Here is a 9,222-nt window from a genome sequence, read left to right on the forward strand (position 1 = left end):
GGATCAATTCCGCTATCTTTTTGTAAGCTAGTTCAAAGTCATACTGTGGAAAGCATCCCTTTGGAAAATTTAATTTTTGTTTGGGTAAAGACTTAATTAAAATTTTAAATAAGATGGATTGCTCAGGCTTAAAGAGGTCAGGCAAAGGTAGAAATTAGATAGACTGTGGGCCAGATCTTCCTTTTGATTTCATCTGAGAATTCCATTATATGTATCTACCCTAAATGAGGAAGTAAATTGGATGTGCACCAAAAGCTGCAGATTAAAACTCTTAAAAATATATACATGTGGTTGGACCGTGTAAAATACACTTTTATTTTTGGAAAACTGTCTGCAGTTTTGTGAACACACCAACCCCAATAAAAAAACCTGAAGAGTGTCTCAATATTCCTATGTAAATCAGAAGGCTATGCTTCCAAAGCCTATCATTTTGTTGCCTATGATAGCTAGTAACTTGGAGATTAAATCAAGTTTTTACTGTTCTTAAACTTGTTCTTGTTTTTACTAATATAGGTATTTCAAGTTATCTACCTTTTTTCCATTACACAAGACTTCTCTGACACAATGATGAGTTTAATTGAGGTAGTATAACTGTGTTGGGCATAGGAGATATATTTCAATCTCTTAAACTGTGTGAACAGCTAGTTCTATATGGTTTTATGGTCTGTGCCACTGCAATACCATTCACGTCCATGTTTCTGTACCTCCACTGCCCTGAGTGATTAAAACAGACAAAAATGGGATTTTAGTAGTTGTGGTTGAATCTCTGAACTTCGTGAATGGAAAACTAAATTTGCATTTCTTCACGTCACCATTTTTCATGAAAAAAAGGAATATTTTCAATGAATATTCCAAATGTAGCAAAGAGGACAATTTTCATCACAATAAAGAGTATGGCTGCCGTTCCAGGTCAGTATGTGATAATCCCATGGAAAAGTCCTTTTAAGTTGTCTCTTGAAAAATGGGAACTAAAAATGGGGTTTACTGTACAATTTTTACTTATGTTTAGAGATGCTTATAAAAATTAGAGTCTTAAGAAATGGTACCTAAGTTGCAACACTAATTTCCAATGATAAACGTGTATTACACTATTGGATCTTAGGTATCTGGGTGCACACGGCCAGGTTATTCTTACACGCCTGGGTAGATAGAACCTCAAGAGATGATCTTGATAGTTTCCTCTGGCATTAAAATATGAGCCTTTAAATTATGTGTTTATTTGCTCTTAAAAAACCCACCAAAACCCAAACCAAAAGTGTAAACATCTGACTACTCACCAGCTACTAGTGGACCAGAGATACATGTATAGTGAGGCTTACTTGTTAGAAAAAAAGCACACGAAAGAACTGAACATAATTTCTTTCATTTGTGTCTCCCCAGATCATGACTGGTGGCAATTTGGAACACTCACTTTTCCTTTCAGTGAGATGCTCAAATACTTCCAGTTTTTAAAGCATTGTTCTAATAATAAGTAATAGGGGAAAAACTTACACACTTTTATTGTGTAAGACATTAAATAAAAATGGCTGAGGATAAATCTCCCTCAGCCTATGGAGCCCTTGCAAGTCAGTACTTCTACTCGGCCTTGTTCTACAGTCCAGCAGCGTTTCAGTGGCTTTGTGAGCTGCACAACTCTTACACAGCTCTTTAGGTCCTACAAAAAGCTTCTTTACCCTGATTCTCATTAGTGAGTCTTCTCCATCTTGCAGTTAAGCCTTTTCCCCTTCAGGAGTATCCCAGGCTCAGCTCTTGTCACAGATGCCCTTTCTTCTCTGCTGCACATACCAGAAGTGTCTCCAAACTGTGTGTAATCTTTGTTGGATTGTCTTGCTGAGTAGCCCTGTTAATACATAGGCTATGGCACAGAAATAAACTGAATTATTGTATACCAAGATGTCCTCTGGAGATACTGATGTGGGATTTGGATAAGACATTTAGGAAACTGCAACTTCAGTTATTCCATTTGCTGTGCTTACCTGGAAAGAAAGTAAGCAGATTGGGCAAGCTATTTTCAAATGAATGATCAAAGTATTATATTCCTTAATTGAGAAAACCTCTTGGTCACTGTCTTAGGTGTGCAAGGAAGCACTGACAAATATAGCTCTTTAGGCAATTGCAAGGGAGTTGAACAACTCTTCCTTAACAGTCAAATCATAGAGGAAAAAATGCTTTTCAGTAAGACAACAAAGAACTTCTGAGAGGCAAATATAGAATATAGCCCAAATTCCTTTCATAAAAGTAAAAAAAGAGGGTCTGGTAAGAGAGAAACTTCCATTGCTAGATTCTCTTTCTACCTAACATAAGGGAGAGGGGGTATGTACGACTGTCCTCCTAAGACAGACTGCTTTGCTGTTTCTGTTAAAACACACCAAAAAAATAAAAAGCATGAAAAACCTTTCAGAAGGAAAAATACTTGAAAGCCTGACTTGTACTATTTATTTTCCTTGATTTACTTTTCCTGTCTGCCTCTAAAGAGTTGAAATAATGATCCTAGCACGTAACAGCTCAACTCTGGGCATATTTCTAACTCTAAATGCATATGGATGCTCATTGTTACCATGGAAGCAGATAAAACCACTGGTTGAGAATATCAGCAGCTACCAGTGCATTTACCAGCCCAACAATAGATTATAATAAAGCCAAGCAGCAATGCTAGGAGATTCTACAATAAATAGTATCTGATTTACCCTCTCTGTCTTGGTTGCTGAAACAGGTTTCAGGCAGTGGAAAATACCTTTTGGAAAGTCACTGCTCATAAATAGAGGTCCTTTGCTTGTGAGGACATATATGTCCACAGTAACTCCCAAATTGCTAGTGGTAGGCCAGTTTATAAAATCTGAAGTTAGATTAAAGGAGCAGTGAATATGTTGCTGTTGTTCCATATAGATACCACCACTATATGTCTTGGGATGCAGGAAAAAAATACGTAACCTAGGCACCTGTCAAGGTTGAAGTGCTAGGCAAAACAGTTGTGTAGGGTGCTGAGTCTGAGATATCTGAGGATAGGTAAATACATATATTGTAACAGAAGAGTTTTAGATTGCATTGTACATATGTCCAGGCACACATGACCTAAGCTACCCAAGCACCTGGTCCTGAGAGGTGAAAATACTCTATTAGGGTTAGCGATGGTTTTCAGGGCTTTGTGTTGGTTCAACTTGGCATAGTGGTGCTTCAGCTGGGACACAACCTCACACAGGCTTGGAGCACAGCTGGACTTCTGCCCAGGTCCTGGGTGAGAGTGGTGCTAAGGGGTCAGTACGGTGTGCCATGACTTATGTGTTAGTAATACTCTTTTGCCTTGAATGGTTAATTTGCAAGATAGGGGTAAAAACTGTAAAACATCTCTGAGGAAAGCAGTAATAGAAAGAGGAAATTGAACAAAACAGAAGTTTGAATTTGAAATGAAGACAGAATCTCATACTGCTTTGTCTGCCTCAGATTGTCATTTCTCGTTTGTAAGATAATGAAGATGTGAGAACTTTCCCCTAAAGACATCACATTCTTTTTCTGCATAGAAGTTATATAAATATCAAGAAAAATCAGAAACTGGTCAGAGACCATAAAATAGGACTGCTACAGTCTCCTCTGATGCATTTATGGAGGGAATTATTTATTTAAAATATTTATTTTGGCTCTACCAGCCCCGGGTTTACTCCACATGTAATACTACAGCTATTTTTGGATGATCCTTGCCATAGCATCCAAGACTCAGGGTCACACAGGCAGCTGCCAGCTATCAGCGGGGCTTTGGGAGCTGGGGGCTGCAGCACCTCAGCAGCTCCCATCGCGACATGCTGCTAAACGCCAGCGGTGCTCAGCAAAGCGAGCCGGGGGGCAGCCCCCATCGCGACATGCTGCTACACGCCAGCGGTATCCACCAAAGGGAGATCCCCCCCCCAGCTGCAGCATAAACCTGTAAGTCATCCTCCAGCTGAGCTGGATCTTTCGGGGCTAAACTGGCCAAGTGATGCCTCTTTACCCGTTACGTGTCTCCTGGGGCTGGATTTGATCGATGGTGTCTCGGTGCACGTGGAAGAGGGTCTCATGTTCCGAGATCCCTTTTCGTTACGTCCGCCGTGTAAGTGGGACACCAGTGACACCCAGTGGCAGCACACCTCCGTCCCAGCACGCCATGCGCTGTGCCTGGGAGGGGTGACACGTAAGGGGACACCAGTGACACCAGTGGCAGCGCTGTGCCTGGGAGGGGTGATGCTCCAGGCCCTGCTGGGGGGTCGGGCGCACTTTGGCTGCATCGTGTTTTCTGGCTTAAACAGTAGGTGCACAGCGTGTTACTACAGGGTCATTTGACAAATAGTAAAGGATAAAGAAGATTAATCTCAATTATCCGTTACCAACTCACAGTATAAGTCATCTTACCTACAGTCGTCTTGTGTCATCCTATAGGATTTAAAAATATGTGGGCAGAACTTGCCAGAATTGCCAAGCACAAGAGAAACAAGTTTTACAGGAGTGTGTAAAAGAAATGATGACCTGCGTTAGCGCCACAATTTAGCAATAACCCTGGACAATTTATTTGGTTTGTTTTCCTAAGGTCACAGACCTTCGAGACGTGAATGCGGAGTGTAGTAGTGCACTATTTAAAAATGTGCTATTATTTTAATCAATGAAGTGCTATTATTTTAATCAACGAAGGCTTTTGTAAACACGATACAGCTATATTTCTACCAAACTTTCTTCATTGTATTCCAGCAAAAGCTTTACTGAAGATTATTCTGAATTTGTTATCTCTTGCTGAGAGGAAATGAACAGTAAAACTATAGGAGGAACTCAAGCTCTAAGCTCCAGTGTTTTAAACAATCACTCAGTTCCAATAGGCACTAAGTGAAGGTAGCAGAAGACCTTTTTTGTAGCACACCGAAAATACGTTTAATGAAAAAATATGCATTTTAATGTTTTATTGGAAGGGTTTTCTCTTTGATACTGTTCTTTCTCAATGCAAGCTCATTCTAATGCTAGAAGGTACTTTGTATGAAAAATATTTAATTTTATTAGCTTTCTAATGGGAAATGCCACTTTAGGTCAAAATATTTCAAGAAAACATGGATTTTGAAAAAGATTTCAAAGGAGCAAAACTAAAGAAATTGCAATTTCCTAGTTTTTACAATTTGAAACTTTTTTTGATAATATATTTTAATTTCAATAGAACTGTTTGATTTCTCTTAAATAAATGTTAGTATTTTGGGTATTAAACAAAAGCAATCATTCTAAGAATTTCTTTCTTCTGAACTTTGTTTTGGAAAACTTTCTAGTTTATTCTGACTTGGCAAGCAGAATGTTAGAACTTGTATTGTGCTACCTGCTTTCACCGCCTTTCCTACAGATCCCCCCATTCGGTATCAGTCATTCAAATTGGCTTCTACAGTGAGAAAGTCACAAGAAGAGGACATGGGGTATCCCGGGGGTACAGACCTGCTCCTCTGCCTTTGAGGAAGAGCTGATTCCCTACTGTGCAATCCAAGCGCAGTTACAACACCTTGTTTTCACTAGGTTGGAATCCTTAGCAAGGCTCCTAAATTTGTCTATTTTCTGCAAATAGGCAAATATAACACATTCAGTGTACTATGCCCCAGTACTTTAATTTCAGCTTTTATAACTACATATTTTTCACAGCAAATTCAGATGTATTGCAGATTAATAAAAAAACTTATTTTTTACATTCTTTCAGTAAAGAATGCCTACTATTCTCTGGGTCAATGCAATAAGTTTTTTTACATCCCTGTGAAGAGGGAGATATCCTCTGACATCAACATTAGATTAATGAAAATAAGACTGTTAGGTGAAAGTACAGAATACTATTTAACTAACATAATTTTTTCTTCAAGAACATTGTACCAGCTCAGCAACAAAAAACTGCGGAGAATCTGCCTATGAACCCACCAGGGAAGATCAGGACATCGATGTCTGGTACCTAGTGGCTGTATCCCCTCTCAGAGACAGAAAATGGCCTCAAGTCACCACGCACTGAAAATTTTGTTTCAAGGGGGATTTCAATAATTCAAAACCCTTGCTGGCCCAGCTGGGGAAAAAAATGATAATATTGAAATGATCAGAAAGCTGGGGAAACTAGAACATCTCTACATTGCCAGATTCTTCTCCTGACTCTAAAATATGACATAAAATATTTCATAGGTTAATAAAATGCTTAGAATAAATGGTGCTGTGTTGTCAACAGAACCTTGCTTGGCTGATATTTTTCTTACTGTGCTTGTGTGTAGCAGGGCTGGAAATGATGATGTATCAGTAAAAGGGAAACAGATCAGATTGGTTAATCAGATGCAAATTGGTATCTTTTTAACTATCAGAGTAGAGAGAAAGAAGAAAAAAATGCCTTGAAAGGAAAGTCTCTGTGTAAGAATGAAACACCACATATTTTTTCACTCTGTTGTTTATATTGCAAAAGTATGTAGAAGGCCAATAAAGGAAAGAGCTTTACTTTGCTAGATAGCTTCAAGCTAATACAAAAGGCTGCAGTGTGGAAGAAAAGATGAAAGAATGTGACTACAAAAATGGACAGTATAGTTTTACCATATTTCAATTTTTATCTGAGCCAACGGCAGTAAGGAAATAAGTCCATGAAAGTTAAGCAACTTTCTGATTTCTCAAGAGAATCTGTGGTCAAATTTCTTCTGTTCTTGTGGATAAAGATGGATTCTCCTATTTTTCTGTGACAAATGACTATTTCTGCCTGTTTATAGGGAAGGAAGATGCAGTCAGAAGAAAAATTCCATGTTGTAGCTGCCTTTGACAGGCTCTTTGTTTTACTCAGGTTGTTTGGAAGAGTGAGGAAATAATGTGTGATAAATAGATATAAATGTGAAGTCATGTGAATATACAGAAAAGAAAAAATAGAAAACAAGAAAAAAATTCCCCCCAAAACTCCAAGTTTGATGCAGAGGGTGGTATCCATTCTTACAGAACTTTTTTTTCAAGGAGTTGGAAGTTCATTAAAATATCTATTAAAATCTATATCCATCTGTATTTTACAAAACCAAGGAACTACATTTTCGCATGTGAGGGGAAAATCTTCAAAACACATCTGTCACAATGACTCTCCCAATGGATCCATAGACTTTAGTACAAATGTTTGTTGACTGACATTGTAACTTTTCAGACTGTCACTGTTTCTTGCCTCATTTTCTTCCCACCCTCTGCTGAATCAACCTATGTATCAAAAAAATTAATTTAATTTTGAATCATTATAAATGCAACTTAATTGCTCACTATATAAGAATTCAACTTCCAAAATCTGCATCTCCTTTTCAGATTCTCTCACATTTTTTCAGGTTCAGAACACAACCTGCAAAATCTATTTTTAGCATTTTTAAACATTTCATTTCTGCAAGCATGAGTTCCTTTGGACCTTGTGACATGTTTGTCATTCCTTCACAGAAAACATTCAACACCTTCACTCACACAGCACAACTGAATTCCTTGCATTTTCCAAAGTAAGGACAAGCTATCCCTTTACAGCTGTTACCAATAAGGGCACCTGGCTACATTGCTTCAAGAGCAAGTGAAAACCACATTGCAACTCTTTTTTGCTCTTTTGAGGTTGGGTTTTTTTCCCCTTCTCTTTCTTTTCTTCTCCTGATCAGTGCTGTCAAGCAGTTTCTCTGATGTGTGGATGGTCACAGCCACAGGTGACCCGGTCCTTTGCCACAGCAGTGTGAAAGCTGTGGTAGCACAGCCATTTTTGTTCAACGCTTGGTATAACCAGGCTTAATCCAGATCAATTATTGGCGTTACCACAGCATTCCAGAAAATGTGACTGGGAGATATGTTTTCAGGCTGAAACTTTCTGTTCATTCTGAGGGGCCATGGTGCTGGATCTGCAGTCCTGCTTCTCTTTCTAGAGAGAATGCAATTAGTTAGACTGTGCAATTTGGCCTCATTAAGTACACCTGTCATGGGATTAGCAGGAAGTGGGAAAAAAACTACAAAATCACATTTAGGGTTACCTTTGCCATGACATATACAAACACAGTACATAGCACCTGGAGTGTGAGAAGACCATGTTGTTTTCTGTAGGAGTTCTTCAGGTAAGAAACAAACAAAATCTTGATACTTAATAGACCAGTGTCATATGGTTTGGTTTTTTGCATTATCCAGGTTCTGCTCTGATCCTTAGATGTGGGCTGTTGAAGTTATTTTATAAACTTGAATTACAATAGAGGCAAACATGTGCACCCTGTGGAAATAATGACAAAACAGGTATTTCTTGTCTTAAAAATAGGCACAACATTCCTTAAATATACAATTTCTAATTTCAGACTTGATCCGGAATGTTTCCGTTATTTTTGAGTGATGATAGGTAGAGTCTCCCTGCAGGTAATACTTTTACTAGTAAATAGTGAAATGTATATCTGAAACATAGAGGTCGGAGTGAATTGGAAATTAAATTGTTTAGCCAGTCTTTTAATTTCTGTTTGGTTATGGCTCCTTTCTTTCAAAAGGATTTAAGTAGAGAATGGATTTGAGGACTTGCTTGCATTTAAATCCATCTAACTCCGTCTCCCTGTCCATGTCTTTGGTAAAAGGTCATTTCTTCGCATGAATTTGTAAAACGACTGTTCTGGTGTACTTCATAAGCCTGGTATTTAAGAGGTTATTCTGCAACTTACTGTCTCCCTTTTAATTATTTTTTTAAAATAAAATTTTAGTCTAAAACTAATCTTCTTTTAAGCATATTCTTTAAAGATATATTTAATGTTACATGAACCTTTGTCCATAGTGAACAAGGTCTTGTTCCAGAGCATGGGTGTCGAGCAGGAGCCCTGTTGGAGTTGTTTAGCACAATTACTGTGGCATGTCATCTTATTTAGCACCCCAACTGAGACGAAGGAGGCATCTTCTCTGCTTTTACTCCTCTCCTTAAGATTTGCTAAAGAAAAGGTCCTCTTAGCATCCTGCCACAAGGAAGAAAAGACAGAAGCGAACAAGAGACAAAAGCAAGTGAGAAAGTGTCTGGTTTAATCCCAGTCACTCACTCACACCCCCCAGGGGGATGGGTGAGACAATCAGAAGAATAGAAGTTAGAAAACTCATGGGCTGAGATAAAGACTGATTAATAGGTAAAGCACAAGCCATGCATGCAAGCAAAGCAAAGCAGGGAATTCATTCACCATGTCCCACGGGCAGGTGCGCAGCCACCCCCAGGACAGCCGAGCTTTCACGTGTGATGGTTACTTGGGAAGAGAA

General features: G+C 38.7%; 1 long non-coding RNA gene across 1 annotated transcript in view; it reads left to right on the plus strand.

The window, feature by feature from the left end:
* LOC119143312 overlaps positions 1–8,641 on the plus strand; it is a 64,029-nt gene extending 55,388 nt beyond the window's left edge. Inside the window, exon 7 of the long non-coding RNA XR_005102665.1 lies at positions 5,847–8,641. This is a non-coding gene — a long non-coding RNA (uncharacterized LOC119143312). The remainder of the gene's footprint in view (positions 1–5,846) is intronic.
* Positions 8,642–9,222: the final 581 nt, after the last annotated feature.

The sequence above is a fragment of the Falco rusticolus genome, chromosome 1 (genome assembly GCF_015220075.1).
Source record: "Falco rusticolus isolate bFalRus1 chromosome 1, bFalRus1.pri, whole genome shotgun sequence".
NCBI lineage: Eukaryota > Metazoa > Chordata > Aves > Falconiformes > Falconidae > Falco > Falco rusticolus.